We start from the raw sequence: 19527 nt of genomic DNA, 5'->3' as shown, positions 1-19527 counted from the left end.
TCGCAAATGATTCTAAAATGGTCTGATGATAATGGCTCATTCATAAAGGATGCTGAGCTTTCATTAGCAGAATGCAGGTATCCTATTTGTTACACAAAGCTCAAATCAAATCAGGTTAAACTGATTACACCTGTCTTGTGACTTTCCTTCATGTCGCACAAATGCAGATTTACTGAGCACTAGTCATGGACCAAACATTTTTTTCAGTCAGTTAAATGGGGGCTTGACAAGCCAAGCCAGAGAGGAAGCTCAGGAGTGTGTCACTACTCCAGTAAACAGAGCAGCTGCTCTGCAATTATCTATTTGTTCTTTTTAAGTACCAACCAGTTACAACACACACGTGTCATTATCACAGTATATGAAGGTTCACAGTACATGAATGTAAGTGAAAGGATTTCATCAGCATTCCCACGCACTCCTATTCGAACATCAGAAAACGAAGCAGATGGTTAGAATTCACGACAGAACCGATCTTTCAACGACAGCCTGTTTAGAAATGTGCATCCTCAGACCGACATATTCTATGTGCATGCACACAAACATTCAATTGTGATTCTGCTGCCTCTGAGCACCCACCTAGACAAGAAAGCATTTCTCATCAAAGTCACTCCTCGCTACACTTCTTTAAAGGTAACCTATTGGGATCCTGGGAAAAAGTAACGGCAGGGCTCTCAAATGAAAGTTTGTGTTGCTGCCTGGCTGTAAAAACAAAACATCTGGACAGTGGCTTTCTCACTGTTTTATTGAAATTCCATTTTGTTTTAAGGTCTTTGTCTTGAATAAACAGAAAGGGACTTAGATGGAAATGAGAGTTTAAGATAAATGGTGGGAGCTATTCACTGTGCCTCAGGGAGTTTTTTCAATAGCAAACCTGGTGAAATAAATGCAGTTTTTACCACCTTATTTGAAGAACAAACCGTTCCCTGATGAGCCCATTAAAACATGTGTTTTCTCATGTAAAGCTGATCCTAAAGGCTTATTGTTGTCAATAACTTTTTGTTCTGTTGTTCCTGTTGCCTTCCTTTTGAAGTTCAGAAGCTGCTGAGAAATGGAAACAATTTCTTCAAATAGTTCCTGTAATAAAACCACTGTGTGGAGGAAGTGCTTTTTTTTCTTTCATCAATCTGCTTTCTGATCTTTTTGCATCTGGGCCAGTGAATCCAATCAGAATACAAGCCTTAAGCCCCTTGATTCCACCATCTAAAGTTGATGGTCTCCCACCTTGTAAGCTGCCTATCAGATAATAAGCAGGACTTGAATACCAGCCGGTATGCTGCAATGAGGGTGGTCCTGGTGTTTTCACCTGACGTCCAACGTGTCTTTGCTGGCCCTGTCTCACTGTTCTCCCCGGGGAAATCTCCCAAGAACAGCTGTCCTTATCAATGTGCCGGCTTCCCGCTCACTGCCTGCCTGGGCCGCATTCTCCATGACAGCAGCACCGAGGTAGCGGTAATCTGCCAAGACTTCAACAAAATTAAACCGCCAACCAGGCCACCAGGGGAGAGGCAATAGGGAAAGATTTCCTGCTCACTGTGATATGGCAACAGAGGCCAAAGACATTAATACGGAATTGCATCTGCGAGAAATAAGCATTGCTAAGCATACAAATCTGGAGTTCCTAGTGCTTCTGTTATTGCTTTCCTCTTAAAGGGTAAATGTGATTTAAGAAAAAACAATATTTTTCACACATCTGTTATTTGTCCCTCCACACTATTTGGCTGGCTTTGTCAGATGTCACGTCCATAATAGATGCAGTTTTGTTTTGTTGTGCTTAACCTCCTAGGACCTGCCGTCCACATATGTGGACATCACATTTTGGGTTATTTAGACCAAAATACTCAATTTTGCTCTACAAGGGCTTGATATCCACTTACGAGGACATTATACTGCTACTGTTCTATCAAAATTTTAAACAAATATCCTCATATGTGACACTTATTTTTCATAAAAACTAAAAGAATGTAAAAAAAAAAAAAAAATCTGGTAATTCATGGTAATGAATGCCGTGGAAGAGTTCGGGTCTTAGGAGGTTATTAAACTGACAAAACTCACAAAAAAAATTGTGACTTCATGCACTCAGAGTAGGGCTGTTCGATATAACGATATATATCGGATGGCGATATAAAAACGTCTATCGTTTCATTTTACGCTATCGTTTGTTTTGTGGTGTCGCAAAATAAACTGTTTACGGCAATATTTGTTCATCGTTTTGATGGTCACTGTAGTGGCTATATTAATTTCTTAAATTTCCCTCTTTCTCTTATATTTTATATAACTACGGAGCCCCGCAGGGGACATGGGAGAAAAAAAATTAAGACGGACTTTTGCGAGATGTCGCAAAAACTTTTGCGACATCTCGCAAAACAAGCTCGGGAGCTAGTGGGTGTCAGATCTCCAAAAACGTCGGAGCACTTTTGCAAATATGTGATGTCTTGTAAACCGAGCAGGTATCTGACGTTTACACAACTACATTCACGCCTCAAAATATCTTAAAAGTGTATTTTGTGACCCAGAAAGAGTAATATTACAACTAAGTAGCTGCCGCCATTGTTGGAATTCAACTATTGCGAGATCTCGAGTTTGTTTTGCGAGTTCTCGCAAAAGTCCGTCTTAAATTTTTTTCTCCCATGTCCCCTGCGGGGCTCCATATATAACCACACTACAGACAAACAAGCGCCTGTTTTTATGGTTGTCGTTTGCAACAACGACGGTAACAGCATCGCGTGTCCGCTTGTTTTTGTTCCACATAAACCTTTCACAATAAAGCTCAAGATCCTGTTGAGACTTTTCAAAATAAACTGAATCACGTGAGAGAGCAGATTTTTTGCGGATGAGAATTAAAAAAGAGCCGCCAGGTGCTAAAAAATAAACCTTAGACTCAAACGTTAGAACAGGCTTTTCCCCGCAGCACGCCGTGTAATAAATACTCACAAAGAAAACGGCGGCCGTTACAACTTATGTCTAAAAATGTATCGTTTCATGCATCGGTTAAAACACTCGACTCCAGCTACATGACGCGCAGCTGGAAACACTTCACGCAAGACAAGCTGCCCGAGATTCACAGAATTTACAGAAAATGTTACATTTTTGTGATTTATATCGTTATCGGGACGATAGAATTATTATATTGGGATATGAGATTTTGGTCATATCGCACAGCCCTAACTCAGATCATCAACAGGACTGACAGTTTCCAAAGGCAAATCTTGAGCATAGCTACAATATAAAATAATAACTTAAGAATCAATAAAACTATTTTAATCCCTTCACTTTTTTATTGGCCATGAATTTACTTGGCACAGTATTTAACATCCATCACATCAAAGATTCCTCTGGTGTGTTGAAACTTCCACAACTTTGAACATACACAACCTTGAGAACATTATTCTTATTTTCTTAATATTGTCGCTTGAAAACATGATACTGACATTTCTTTTTCTGTTTGATTTTGCTTCAGTTTGCTATTTCTCTACCTCTTGTCAAGTTAAATTGTCTGGAGAAAGTACAGGAGAAGCTGTTCTCAGCAGATGAAGGACATTTGAGAAACAAAATTCAGATTATGATTTCTGAATTGCTATATGAATCATATTGAGTCACATGACTTCATGTTATCGTTGCAGTCTCTGTCAGTTTTTCTGATTTTTGTTTATCAAGCTTGTAACTTGACTTTTAATAAAGTAGATTGTATTTCCACGTGGTACATCAAAACAATATTTACTGGAGACCTGAAACATTTAAGACAAATATACTTCTATTATTGGGAATTTTACAAGAATACCTACCAAACAGTGGTTTAATAACATTCACACGATTATAAAAGTTCCTGAAAGCAGAAAATTGGCAACCAGCAGGGTACTAATTTGCCATCACACACAGTACAGCACCGGCCTTTGATATCTTTTATCACTTCATTGCAATAGCTGATAAATTTGCTGGCAAGAATTGCTTCACCTAATCAGGAAACTGGCAAAGCAATTAGCCCACCAATATTGAGAGGTGATTAAGGAGTTTTTTCTGTCCATTGTCACTTCATATTTTTAAGAATAAAAGTAATCACGAGAAGCAGGATTATGGATCGACTCCATCATAACAGTGTGGAGAAATTCCTCAACTCGTGGATACAAAACACATAGTGTTTCTGGACAGCGACGATACGGTCTGATAATACTTGCCTGCAACATGATGGATCTTTTCTAAAACATTCTCTTGGACTCTTACCCTGTTAAACCCCCACAAAATGGGGTAAACCGTGGTGTGGTTCAGGGTAAAATACACTCAGTTATTGCATATAAAACCAACTTCTCTTTCTCCATATTTGAGGTGTCATGAGAAAACAGCACCGCTCATTGAGGGCTAAAACAAGGAAAGAGAAGAGAGACATGAGGATTAGATAAAGTCTGGCACATACTGAGATGATAATAAGCAAGGCTGGAAAGTGAGGGGAGAGAGCGAGATTGGAGAGAGAAAAAGAGAGAGACAAAAACAGATGAAAACAGAGAGGGGGCGGTTATAAAATGATTAGGGGACATGCTATATAGAATTTCCTGATTTGAAAAACACAAACAGGTCTGTCAGATGGCTCTGCCTCACCATCTGTTCTCTCCTGACAAAATGTACAAGTGATGCTTCACCTTTTTGAACATAAATAGATTTCTGATCCGGAAATATTATTGGCCTTAGAAAGTTTGATGGTAGCTGCACATGTGGAAACAAACATGTCCGGGCACATCAAGTAAAATCAATTGTGTGAAAAAAAATATATATTTGAACAATATTTTTCTGTGTAACCCTTTTTGATGTCATGCAGTTAGGAAACATTGTTGCAGTGTTTATGTTCTTAAAATGAGTACATAACCTTACCATCTGAACATCCCTAGATAGATTCAATATTTGGTAATGCTTTTAAATAGTCAGTCTGGTACACAAACACTAACTAAATCAATAAATATAAAGTAGAATTTTACATTTTTGACAATGCCAAAAAAAGAAAAGAAAGGAAATAGAGATATTCTTTAAAAGTGGAATTAATAGCATAGCAGACTGCCAACACATGGAAAACTGCTTGGAAGTCTAATTTGCTTTGGAAAATTTGGTGTTAAAGATAATTACACTCCAAAAATGATTTCCCTTCTTTGGACTTTAAGACTGTTGGCTCTTCCACAGCAAAGATTGCTGTTTGGTTTCTGGGTTATAGTTGTTGACCCAGCTGTGACTACCACTGAAACCTCCAGATGATGGTTGGGTCATCCCAGGTTTGCACACTTCATTACAGACTTGCTTTTCATCTGTGAGATCACAACTGAGCAAGATTTAGACGTGCTGAAGTTACAGTGATCACCTGTTGCAATGATAATTGTCACACAGCAGGAAGAGTGTCTGAACGTATAAATAGCACATGTTAGCATCAGAAGCTATGGTGTCTGTGTCATGTGATTCCCCCTTTAGAACAGTCTTACAACTACTTGTCCTGTTCTCCAGCTTGAATCATTTTCTACGGCTTCGTTTTAATAATCCCTCACTGTTCCTGAACCTTTCTTACATATTAAAGACCATACCTTAAAATACATTGCTTTGTTTCCCAATGTCTACTTTGGGCTAGTCTCTGTGCTGCGGACCTAGCCACTAGCAAAACCAGTCCTTAAGCAGTTAGCATAGAATAGAATAGAACAGAATTCAACTTTATTGTCATTGCACATACACAGGTACAAGGCAACGAAATGCAGTTTGCATCCATCCAGAAGTGCTTTAGCCATGATATAGATATATTACAATATATATTAGCAATAATATAGATATGTAAGTATATTACAGAAATGGGTCTATTATGGTATGTTATAATGTACACAGTATGAAGTATGTTATGAATATTCTATAACTATAAGTATGTACAGGCTGCATCACCTTAGAAACAGTCAAAATAGCGTAATAACTGTTTTGTGGTGATGGCCTGTGCTGCTTTTTTTTGTAGGTCTGCTATCTAAAGCTGTTACAGATTATTAAAGCATGTCATAGATGATGTAGACAGCAAGCTTTAAGTGTATGTCACTGTAATAACTTGCATTCTTCATACATCCTTAGTATAATAGGGACACTGGCTATGGATGTCTATAGAGAGAGAAAATAGATGACTGTGATGTTTATTGCAACGTCAACTGCATTGGCTCCTACCGACTTTATCCTAAGAGTTAAATCAGGGAATACATAGGCTGTATTTTTATTTCAACCTTGACAGTTCTGTGTTTCACATGCTGTATTATTACCATTGAGTAAAGGGTTAACAGTGCATGCTCTCTAAATACTTTGCTGGTATTTTTGCATCATACACCCTCTGGCCCCTTCTTGTCCGGAGCCTGTGAGTCTGGACACAGAGACTGAAGCCCAAAGTGCTACTGGCTGGCTAATGCTGCTTGGACACACATGTGTGCACACCTACACACACACATACACACCTTCTCTCTCTAAAAGAGACATTTCTTTCGCAAAACCCTGTGGCACGTAAAGTGCACTCGGATTTGGTCACATACACTGTGTAGAGTACAGTGGGAGAACCCGATATCTCTCACAGTATCATTCAAAAACTATTGATTTTTAACGTTTCATAAAAGGAAGGTGCATTATAGTAATATGATGCCTGCTAATCTGAGCACTATAATAAATGGTTGCAGATAACTCTGTAATCATTTAAGTTTCTGCTAACTCTGAGGGTACAACTTCAAAGGTAATTATTTCAAGGGTTTTATTTAAGGTTCTACATTTAGCTTTGGAAGTATGAATGAATAACAGCAAATGCATATTTTTTTGGCATTTTAATTTGTTCGCATGCACGAGGAGAAGCAACAGGTTTCAGAACGTCTGCCATAAGTAACACCCCTTTCTGGTTTAAATCCAAATGCAGATATTTTAGTGAAATCAACAAGTGCGTGCAGTTTTTGAAATACTAAAATATTAAGCTCCCCACGACTTCTAAGGCAGAAAATGCACTTGACACTTTTATTAAGCCTCAAGGGGAAAATACATTGCAGTTCATTGAAAAGCACTAACATAACTTTTGTTTGCCAGAAAAGCTTTGCCAAAAGATGAAACTTCATTCATGTGTCAGAGTGGGTCAGAATTTCTGCAGTTCTGCTTAAAAGAAAAAAAGCAGAACAGCATTTTATCATCCATATAATTCCACTTCAATGCCACATTTTTAATTAAGGATACTGTATGGTTCCCCAGTAAAGATAAATTAAACATTGTACACAATTACAAATCTGCAATCACAGCAGTGCTAAGCATTTACACAATCACACACAATGCTCTTACTAAGCAGTATTAATTTATAAGATATTACAATGGCTGACATAAAACTAGAAGGGAAATGAGTGTCCTCATCATATAACAAGAGCTATTCCGATGGTGTTTTACTTCTGTAGTCCTCCTGGATGATTACAATAGTGCCACAGTGGGAGGTGAAATAAAGCTGTACAGCTGGATATAGCTAGCATCAGATGACTTAATCAGGCCATAAAGAAAGCCTCACTTACAGATGCTGTGTTGCCCCTGTGCTCCGCATTTCATCAGCCCCAGGGAAGGGTGAAATATGCTTCCTCTGAAGGTAATGTGCCCTATCTCTGTCCAAGCGGTGACAAATTTATCGCCCCCTCGACTATTTACAATCCGTCTGAGCCGTGATGATTTGGCTTGTGTTATTTAAGCTGCAGAAGTAAAGCCATGTTACTGCTGTTCTGAGGTGCCAACAAAGGGGAACAGCAAGAAAAGGGGGAAAGTAAAAAAAAAATTTTTTTTCATAAGATGTGATCATGTCCTCATAAGCTACTGCTGCTGGTTTACCATATCATCATTAAATAAATAAATAAATAAATTATATATATATATATATATATATATATATATATATATATATATATATCATACATATATATAGATATCACACAACCATTGCAGCTTGAATCACAAAAAAATATATATATTCATTCTAGTGTATTCAAGTACTCAAGGTGGAACATTCAGTGTTTATGCCACTTCACAGAGACAAATTCTTCCATGGCAACACTGGAAAAAGAAACCTTCAATAATACTGACAGTATTTCAAGGGCTAACTTGTGACTACATCATGGTCAGGTAGCCCAAGTTTTCAAAAAGCAATTAAACCAAAAGGAAGTGATATTTCTCTCAAACCCACCCTGAACTTCTCTCAGAAAGCTAATTAGCTAGTCACATTTAATGAACCTAATTAGCCACATTTTAAACTACTATCCACAACAGTATTAAGATATTGATTAACTAATACGCCCGACATGTATACAGCCATAATCAATAAAAGTTCATTTGTACTCTCTAAATTATGAATGATCTGTGCCTGCCTCAATAATTATCCAGTAATATTTTTGTATAATTAAATACACCTCATAAGCTTGAGTTACACCACACATCTTACATTCTGAACTGCTCAGTCGGCTTCATTTTAGCTCTATTTATTTATAAACATTTGTAGAAAAAAGAAACTTACAGCACTAAGATATGAATAATTGAAATTAGTTTTGCATTGCTACTAATAAAAGAACATTTCAAAAGGACCATCTTTCAGATATATATGCAGTTCTACATATACACACAAAAAGCCTCCATTCCAATTATTCACCTCAGCTACTCTGTAGATTCATTGCTAACTGTGCTTATCATGCTGAGCGGCCACAGTTTGCATGCTACTGTATGAGCCAAGACCAACTTCAGATGCTCAAATAGCCGTTTGACCAGCTGTGCTTTACATTTATCATGAGCTCAGTGTCTAAATGTGACACAGTCACAAACTCTATTGAACCTATTTAGGATTTAAGATATTTAAGATTGTATTCCATTTTTTCTACTTTATTAAGCATATTATAGAAGAAATGTAGTTCTGCAAAGTTTCTAATTTTTTCTATTAAATTACAGCATTCATAGCTGCTATGCTCTGGCATATTTCTTCCTATGTTTAATGTTTAATGCCTATATAAGATAGCATTTTACAATAATAATTCTAAATGAAAGCCAGCACTGACAAAATATTTACCACGACCCTAATAATTTCTTTTTAGCATTAAATAAAAAGTACACAGTAATTATAGATTGGAATACTGAGATTACTTTTTGTTATAATCTATCCAACAAATGTTGAAATACTTCAGTTTGATGGTGTAACTAACTGACTGGCATTGCCCTACCTTTAACCACATTATATATACTATGCCAATAGCACTAGAAAATCATTAAATATTTACTAAGTTACTTTTAATAGTAATGACCAGATGCAGTTTTTAAAATAAACTACAAAACATCTGACACCACAAATCCTGGTAATATGAGGAAAGATGCTATGGTGAATGTCTGACAAAATGAACCTCTTGTACAACAGCAGTCTTAAAGAATACTGGAATCTGTTGAAAGCTGCTTCATAAATGTATCATCAGCTCTGTATATTCTAAAATGTATTCTCGGGAAATTTAAAGCTGACTTATCTGTAAACCCTCATTTTTTATGTAACATGATGCAGCTAGATTCTGACGATGGGGTAATAATGTTGCTCTTGAATGTCAGAACACTGCGGTGTTAGCACAATTAGAAGCAATAATGTTACAGTTCTAAAGGGCAATATAGTAGCAGAGGAGACCTCATGCCTTCATAACAGCTGAGATGTGATAGTGTGTGTTTCTCCAGATATGTTTATGGCACATTTAGAAAGTATTTTAAGTATTTTAAAAAAGCATTATATTTGGATTATCTTGAGCCCAACAATGACTGATTAGTGTGATTAGCAAAGGTCATTAACCTCCTAGGACCTGGCGTCCACATATGTGGACATCACATTTTGGGTTATTTAGCCCAAAATACTCAATTTTGCTCTACAAGGACCTGATATCCACTTACGAGGACATTATGCTGCCACTGTTCTATCAAAATTTTAAACGAATATCCTCATATGTGTCTCTTATTTGTCTTAGAAACAAAAATAAGGTAAAAAAAAAATCTGGTAATTCTTTGTTTTTACATTCATCGGACCCCAATATGCCCGGATATCAAAGAGAAATAAAAAATGCATGCCGTGGAAGAGTTCGGGTCTTAGGAGGTTAAATAGGATGACAAATTTAGCTAACTTAAAGAAGCTTAAAATATAACACATACACACCTGTAAGACTGAAGAGCTGACTCCTTAGGGTGTTATTCTGGACAAACACTTTTAACAAGACAAAAGAACCACACACCGGTCACTCAAAGCTATTTAAAGTTATTTAACTTATATTAAAAAACTGAAGTCTTAAAATAATTTGAATTAAAAAAAAGTAGTTTCCATAAATAACTGTAGAAATAGCTGTTATTACATAAAAAACAACTTTGAGTTCCTTTATGTGACTATATTGAGACAAAATTAGAGATGTATCTGCCTAATCATGAATGCGTTTATCATTCAAGGGAGGTGTCGTTGTCATTTGTCTTCTTTGGATATACATGGCTATGAAGAGTTTATAGGTTATTTACAAAAAAATGGCTTTTGGGGGTGATTTTGAATTCAACTGTAAAGAGGTTAAACCTTGGTTCAAACAACCTCAGTCATACTCAGTTTGGATGCTTCATCACAAGGATTCTTATGATGACAGGAAACATCACGTTTATATTTTAGAGGTATCACGGTAAAACTAAATGACTGTAACATATATTATGAAACTCAATTACAAAAAACTATACTTCTGTTTGCATACTAAATATACCAATTTATTAATTCTGGATTACATTCAGTGTCCAGCCAGGACATCACAGATTTGAAATTATAGATTTGAAGATACCACACGACGGCCATTTAACTGCAAATTAAAGGCATTAACCAGCCTTGGGTTTATATAGGAATATAGCTGAGTTAAGTCTCCGAAAGTAATGCATCACAGATGAGTTGCACTAATCATCGCAAAGTTCTAATAATCTGTCTTGTTTTATAAATTAGATGGTACATCTTCGCCAATGTGTCTGAGAGTATTTGCAGTCAGTCAGCACATGAACCTTTGGATGTGTTGCCTCCCACCAGGCGACCTTGCCATCAAAACAAGTTATTGCAACCACTTGCAATTAGTCCCCAAATTGGAAATCTTTTGAAGTTGCAAGGAGTCGGCGCCCACTGAAAACACTACATCCAGATGAACAGAATCAACTTTTTTGGATTTCCTGAGGTGGATGATTGAGCATGAATCAAGACAGCGGTGGTCAATGGTGTATCTAGTCCCAAAGTAACTATTGACCATGTTTGGGGCCTTTATAGTTTGCTGGTGTTTTTAACATCCTTTCTTGAGTTCGTAGCCTCTCTCAGCACATATGTTCCCAACATCCTTTGCCTCATCCCTGTGTCAATAAGATTTCCTTCCACTTGTCCTGCTCTCCAGCTTCTCTCACTAGTGGCTTAGAAATTATGATTGCCTGTTGTACTATGACTTTGCCAGCCACTGCCTTTCAGTCACCTACACACACTTCTATTTTAGCATCAGGTCCCTTGCCTCCTTTGCTTTGTCTGTCTATACCCCACAGTTTTCTGCTTCCTCTTGCTCTTCCCCTCGTTCCTCCACTCACTTCAGTGCTCTTTACAATATGTCGGTGCAGATCTGCCTCACCTTTGATATTTCAATATAATGTCGATGAAGGGTGGTGGACCCAGCGGATAGAATGACAGAAGTCTCTTCTGACTTTCTCTCCATTTCTGGGTCTCCATTTTCAGGCAAGACAAGAGGCCGAACAAATAACCACAACTAGTAATTTTTGCAGACAACATAGAAGATTACAAAAGTTACAGTGTGCCACTTGAGTAGTAGTAGTAGAAGAAACTAAAAAATAACAAATGCATAAAAATGTATTTTGCAACTTCAGTAAAGTCATATCCACAGTGATTAGAATGCTAAATTGATGTATAACAAAAACATTGTACTCACTATCACATCGTTTGCAACAATATAATGGAATTGGTCAGTGGCTCTAGCACTTGCAGAGCTCAGCAATTTTAATATTTACAATTGTATGTGTGTAACATTTATGACCCTATGAATAAATAAACCCTAATGACTTTCCTGTTTTCAAAATAATACTGACCATATGGAATGTTTATCATGAGGTATATTAACACAAAGACATTTGTGGTTCCCAGATGACAAATTTTTATAACTGAGTAGATGCCCCAACTAAAGCTGCACAAGCTCGAGCTGGTTGACTGATTGGTTCAGAATAAAATGTCGAGATGTAATGGAAGGTGATTAAATATGGTGCAAACATACATATTTTAGAAGGTAATTTCTAATGACTGCTAATGCCCTTGGTAGAAATTCTCCATTGCTTTGGTTTATGACAAAAACCAAAATATAATGACATTCCCTTTCACCTCAGTGATCTTGTGCATACCCCTATTTAATAAGTCTAGCCTGCTAATATGCTAACCTAAATACAAGAGAAAACAATATACCTTATAAACATCAGCGTGTTAAGCTGGTTTTAAAATCCTGCAATTGTGTCTTTCCACGTACAGAATTCCGTTCGTTAAGAGGACGGAGAGGGGTATTCACCCACTCCAGACACACCGATGCACAGTCAGAAGCTTGGACTGTGGACCTGTGTGTCTGGGGTGGAAGTGGATGATCTAAGCAACTGTCAAATGACAGTTGGAGTTTACCAGAACAGAAGAACCACAAAAAAAAACTTCAGAGATAAAAAAAAAAAAAACACCGCATGAAGACCACAGAGAGTCGTTGCAGTGAACATTTTTCATTGTTTTTAGCACTCGGTTTGATTTCAGCTCTTTGTGTGTTAGAATCTCACTTTTCTCTGCAGCTGGCTAACGGACCAACAACAGTACAAGCAACAGTGGTCCACAGACTGAGTGTAGTGCTGTGGCCATCCCTGGATTGGAGCGGACAGTAAACGTGCTATCGCTGCTTGGCCACAACACCAGCTTTAGCCTTATCATTGCTAGCATGTTAGCTTGCTAATGTGACATTCATTAAATTCAGAGTTGCTAACATAGTTGAAAACATCATTTACCATTGACCAGGAGTGAAGAACTGTTCACATCACACAAACATGACAAAACTCACAACAATTATTGAACCTTATAGATTTTCAAAATATCCCCAGTGGAACAGAAAAGCATCAGAAAAGCATTAGGCATTAGGGCAGCATTCTCCATTTTCCTCTCAATGACCTCCATATTTTACATATCTATGAATAAATGCCAATTATGAAGCAAAACTGATGTTTGTCAGACTTATCTGAGACATCTTTGAGCTAAACGTGGTTAAATCTTATTGAAGACCCTTCTGATAATACAGGATATCTACAATAGATGACTAAGCACCATGACTAAAGAGCATATTTTTCTTTTCCATCATTATCGTCTATCAACTTGTCTCTTTAACAGGTTAGTGTAAAAATCATATAATATCAGGGTTTAAACTTATTTTTATAGTAGATTTGCTAGCAGTACAGTATAGTATTATAACTAGATTTCCAGAATACTGCTATAAGATTTTCTGAGTTAGTTTGCAGTTATGATTAGGTCTCAATATCCTTACAGAGATGCAGTAGATGTATGCATATGTCTATGTACAAGAGATAAAGGGAAATAGAGAGAAAGGCAATATATTTGAGTGAAACAATTTTTCAGTGTCCAATATTAGAACATGGCCCGGGGATAATGGTTAGCCCTACGGCCTTTGGATTCCGAATCCAGAAGACAAGGGGTGCAGATTAATCATGGAGGGAATCTATCTTAGCGACAGGTCACGTATGTTTGGTAAGCATTAGCAGGGTGTAGAGGGTTAATACACAAGGCCAAAGAAACTGTGATCACTTCAGCAGATGTCCTTCTGTAGGCTTGGAGTATTAAAGGCAAACAAACATTATTTTTCACGAGAAATGTAGCTGTGTTTTTCAGCCTTAGTGTTTACTGTTTACAATTCTTAATGCCAAAGAGCTGCATAAAGTCACTGCAACAGCATTTCCTGATACTATTAAAGTATACAGTAGAGTTCAGCTGCTGAAGCATGTGGTGTTTGGTGTTTTCATGCAGCAGATGAAGGGAACTCTGCTGGGTAGGATCTTTACCATTAGCCAGCCCACATGCTGTTAGGACCTTGCAGCTACAGACAGCAACGAGTCTAGAGTCTATGTCTAACTCTGGAGAAGAAAGGCGATACCTCTGTCGCCTTCCCTTCACTTCATTCAGACATGAGCTTGATCAATGCCTTGGCTCTGTATAGACTGGAAGTGGTGTACTTAGGCGTCACTGCACTCGTTTGTGTAGTCTATCCTGCCAGCTCTCCTAACCCGCACCAGTCCAATCACACTTCTGAGGCTTTTAAATGAAGAGTTAAACGACTCACTTGTTAGTTATTCGAAGTGGTTGCTCTATCCTTTGTCTTGATTTTTTCCCCCACAATCCATTCAAACAGTGTTGCACTTTCTGTTCCATTGCATGTGACCTCAATGAAAAGATAAACAGCAACTACTTGTTATGTGATCAACAATGGGGATGACATCATTATGGGCTGAAATATTAGCCGAGTCTTCGCTATCTGCCCATTCCTACATTCCTGCCGCTTTTCCCTGGACCCTGTTTGCATATTCATTGATGGTGTAATCTCCTTGACGTGTACCCAAGGGAATCAGGAGGATAACCTGGAGAGTTCATCTGTGCCTGTGTTTATCTCGGCCGCTGCATGGGGGGTTGGTGTTAGGGTGCAGTGCAGGTGAGCCAGGGCTCAACTGGGTGTGTGCATACATGATTTATGTGGCTTATACACAGAAAAGGGAGATAGAGACGACCTTCTTTGCAGTCAGAGCCAAAGCTCTTTTCTTACATGTTGGAATGCACTTGATTACTTGCAGGCATGAAAATACTACAGAAAAAAAATGTCACTTTACAGCTTACAGCTTTAGTTGTTGAGTGTGTTGCCTTTAAAAATGCAGCGTTTCTTTTTTATAGTCTTGCATTTTTAGCCTGTACTTGAAAGCGGCTCCGCATTGAGAAAAGGTCTGCATTTTTTATCGTCAGAAATGTTCATTTTTCTGCCACTTGTTGTTGACTGACACAACAGGAAGTCAGTTCACAACCAGTTCATGACCAGTTTTACTTTTGCTTGTAAACTTCAGCTGCCAAGGATGCTAGACATTTTTTTTTTCATTTGAGGATGTAACATTATCAAGTCAGGAACTATGAAAGCATGAGGTGACACTGAAGACCGCATTAATAGAATATGAAGTGCCAGTGCTGAAGTGCAAAGCAAAGTAACAAAGCTTGAAACATTTGCAATGAATATGCTTCAGAAAAGAAAGGTGAAAAAAACCAACAGGTTCAAAAATCACATGGTTTAAATGGAAAGTGTTTTATGAGGTTTGTTGGAGGACATCTGCAAGAGCAGAACACTAATTATGTGTCTTCTATAGTTGCTTTAGAATACCCTCTAACGAGATTTAATATACTTCACATGAGCTTGTAATGGGGCTGCTGGTGCCCACAGCGCTCACATGTGGTTTTACAAAATGAACATGTTTCCCGTTGCTCCCTTTGCCCTTTGGTTCACTTTGACAATTCAGCGTAAAATGAATCGGGTGCTTAACCCTTTAAAGCCTGTTGGAGCAGGCACGCTCTGTTTTGTAACTATTTTTAAATCCCAGTAGCACTGCAACCACGTGAGCTAGCGCAATCATTTTTTTGCATATGAAACCGGAGGAGTTGTACTTACATCTTATGCCATCAGCTTGTCCTAAGTCACAGTTTCCTTCCACATATAGCTTTGCAAAAACTGCATAAAAAGCGCTTGCAGCAACAAAAACATAATATTCCAGAAACACGCTTTGCCGATCCGATCAACTGTTTGTAACTCTTTTTTTTAAAACTTTATTTACAAACAACAGTATAACATACAAGGCACCATCATTAATCCGATTATGTAACATCCTCGGTTGAGCATTATAGCAAAAACACAAAACAAACAACCAAAACAAACAAAAAAAACCCAATAAACACAAAGCTAAAAGAGTTAGTACAAAAAGAAAGAACAGTCATTGAAGGATTTGAACCAAAGGCAAAAAATAACATGAGCAAAAAAGGGCAGTCATGATTATAAAATAGGGAGGTTTCTTTTTTAACATAGATTAAACTCTTTAAATAAAACAACAAGTTTATGGGCTTTCTTGTTATTCACAAGTTTCAGCGACTTAGCCCAGAGCTGTTTGTAACTCTTCCTACGTCCATCAGCGTGAACTATCGCATGTCCTCCATGTTCTGCCCAAAACCGGAAGTGACGTCATTGTACGGAAATGTAGGTTTTTTTTACCATCAGGGCCTCATGAGCCTATACTGGTGTTTTTAAAAGTTACGTTTGACTTCATGACTTTCTGTGTCGTTTCTGGGATGCTTAAGACTCAAATTGCACTGCTGGAAATAGTTTATTTTGATGCATATGCTGCTTTTTTGCAAATTTGCATTATAATATTTATTTTCATCTTTCCTGCAGTATATAAAAATTGGTGTATTTCAAAAATAAAACTATGAAGACACTTAAAATAAATTTCCTGTGGTGGGAAACTATTTTGTGCAACTTTTTTGTATTTACAGTTTTGAGGGATAAGCCTCTTAAATTTCTCTAACTAGAAATATATGTTAAAAAAACAAAAACGATTTTCATTTTTTTTGTAGTGTATTGCACTTTTTTGCAATGTATGTAATTACTATGCACTTAATGCATACATATTATTAAAATTTGGGCTATAATGGTTGTATTGATGTATAGCAACTTGAAATGCTCCCAAAAATGGCACCACAGCATGTAAAAATATAATATAAGCTCTGGCAGACTTGGTTCTATGGTAGGTCTTAAAGGGTTAACTGTGAGCGCTTTCTAATCCGTGGAAAAACAAGACAATGTGTAGCAAAGGTTGCATTCGGCTGTTTTGTTCGAAACCTTGCTCATAGGTTCAGTTGTTATGATTGAGTCTGTGTTTTCAGTGGCATACAGGTGACTGCAAAATATTCTGAACCTCTCGCCTTACAGCTTTAATACTCCTCTGTGTCTCTGAGCAGATGCGTTGTAAAGTATGTACTAGAGACACATGAAGAGGTTGGGGTATTGCAACTGGTCACTTTACGCCTTTAAATGTGCTCAAATCAATGTTCAATTCACTCTGCTAGGATCATAGTTCCTTTACATTTCACTCACCTTTAGCTTGAATCTTATTAAGTACATTAAGCCCTACAATGATGTGTTGAGATGAATGCGGATGACAACTAATTAGTGCAGATTAAAGCCCTCCTGCTTCTTGACTGCACATTCTATGAGAAATGAAAAGAAGAAATAATTTACCTGTCCTTAATAAGACTGAAGTAATCACCCATTGGCTATAAAACACATTGGTTCCACTATATCATATACAGTTGTTTATATGACAGGTCTGTCACAGCTGTCAAATATAGGCCGTGGAAAGCCTCGAAAACATGACTACAGAAGCAGCATGTTTCCTTAGACGAGATTGCTCTGTGGAGGTGGCGAGTGACATGTTTATCCTTAATTTATTGGCAAATGTGTCTGTGTATATTCATTTACATTCCCTGCTGGGAAACAGCTGCTGTTAGTAGTGGTATACTATAAATGGACAGTCTGTGATCTTATTTCTTCAAAGGATTGGCATAGTAGTAATTCACCACATGTTTTTAAGGTCCAAAGATTACAAACTGTGCATACATGATACAAACATAAACCGACACAGCTTCACTCTGTCAATCTGTTGTGATTGCAGCTTAATCAAGAAGGACAGTTCAACCACCTCAAACACCTAAACATTATTTGCCAATCAGGTGTCAGTAAAATGAGCTACTCTGCTGTCAAGTTTATTTTCTTTAGTCACGGTGCTGATGAGGTGCAGTGATGTTTGCGGCACGTTAATCTAGTTTATTGATGACCCTGCACCCAGAACTGTAGTGACCACACACGAGAGGTGAGCAAATACAAAGCAGGAATGATCAGAGCTGAAGAAGTGGTTTCTGGAAAGAACAGCATGTAGTGACAGTTTTATGTTGTATTGTTAGGATGCCATGTTGCCCACTGCATTCGACAATAGAGAGTTGTCAGAGCAGGCGATCGTGGCTCAAGAGTTGGCAGGTTTGAGCCCTGGCTCGGACAGTCTTGGTCGTGTCCTTGGGCGAGACACTTCACCTACCACCTACTGGTGTTGGCCAGAGGGGCCGATGGCGCGATATGGCAGCCTCGCTTCTGTCAGTCTGCCCCAGGGCAACTGTAGCTTGCCTCCACCAGTGTGAGGGTGAATGAATTGTAAAGTGCTTTGAGGGTCTCGAAAAGCGCTATATAAATGCAATCCATTATTATTGTTGTCAGAGCAGGTGACAGTGACACTCCTGAGGACGTAAACTTTATAATGCTCAAACACAATGTGCAGATTCAATACCCAGGCAAAATTTAAAATGCATAACTTCACAAGAATTTCTGAAATTTGATGAAAAGTATCCAAACACCCTCAAACTCCGCGCTCTGTTTGGGTCTAGCTTTTTCTGACATTAACATCACATGAATGAACATGAGTTGAACCAGTAAATTAGATTCTGAATTTTCTTTTCTTTTTCTTTTTGATAGAATATGTAAAGACTGGGTTGCTCTTACTGACATTGTCAGTGGAAAAGGTCTAAAACTCCTGCCCTAGTATGTCAGTGATTATGTTAACATACACACTTGTTGCCTCGTTATAGTCTTATCTTGGTTATATCCAGGCGATATGCTGGGATTTGTAATGTAGGGGGTCCTCTGAGGAATCGGGGTTGCCATGATCAGGAACAGTGACAGTTTCTACATTTGAAACAATTTATTTATAGATATTAAAGATCAGGCTTATGATTGATATCATTTGACAAACTGTACAGGAGCAGATTTGTGCTGACAACCCTCTGCTCTGAATATGAAGTGTGAAAAACAAGCGGCTGATAAAAATAAAACCTTTCTGTAATTTCTCTTCCCGAGTCATCCATATCAGATATACAGAAAATAGGAGTGAATTAACAGCATAAACCAGACTTTATAGTAATTCAAAAGGGATTAGTTTCACTTTTTGCACTATCAACACAAATACAAAGAAAAAACGAGGAAATGATTAAACGAGTAATTCAACTTATATTCTTTTCAGGCCAAGGTAGGTGGATTGACACCTTTAACATATTGTAACATTTTGTAAATAGTGTTTTTACTTAAAAAAATGAACCATAGGGTGTTTAAGCAGAATATCGGCCCTATTTAGGTTCAGTTATAAAACAAAAATGTGTAGGTTTCTGGCCTTTTTCTCCTTGTGCCTTGCCATCTCTCTGTTCACCCCATCTGCATCTGACTGATAAAGGGTCTGCTTTTAGGAAAACCCATTATCGTTTGAAGGGAAAAACAGCGAAACATCTGGTACTGGCAAGTTCCTGAATTTTTACTCCTCTGCTGCAATTAGTCTAAAGATGTATTTTAGACA

Source organism: Neolamprologus brichardi, chromosome 9 (genome assembly GCF_056152115.1).
Source record: "Neolamprologus brichardi isolate AB-2024 chromosome 9, ASM5615211v1, whole genome shotgun sequence".
Classification (NCBI taxonomy): domain Eukaryota; kingdom Metazoa; phylum Chordata; class Actinopteri; order Cichliformes; family Cichlidae; genus Neolamprologus; species Neolamprologus brichardi.
The sequence above is the reverse complement of the archived record's forward strand: the minus strand, read 5'-3'. Positions refer to the sequence as shown.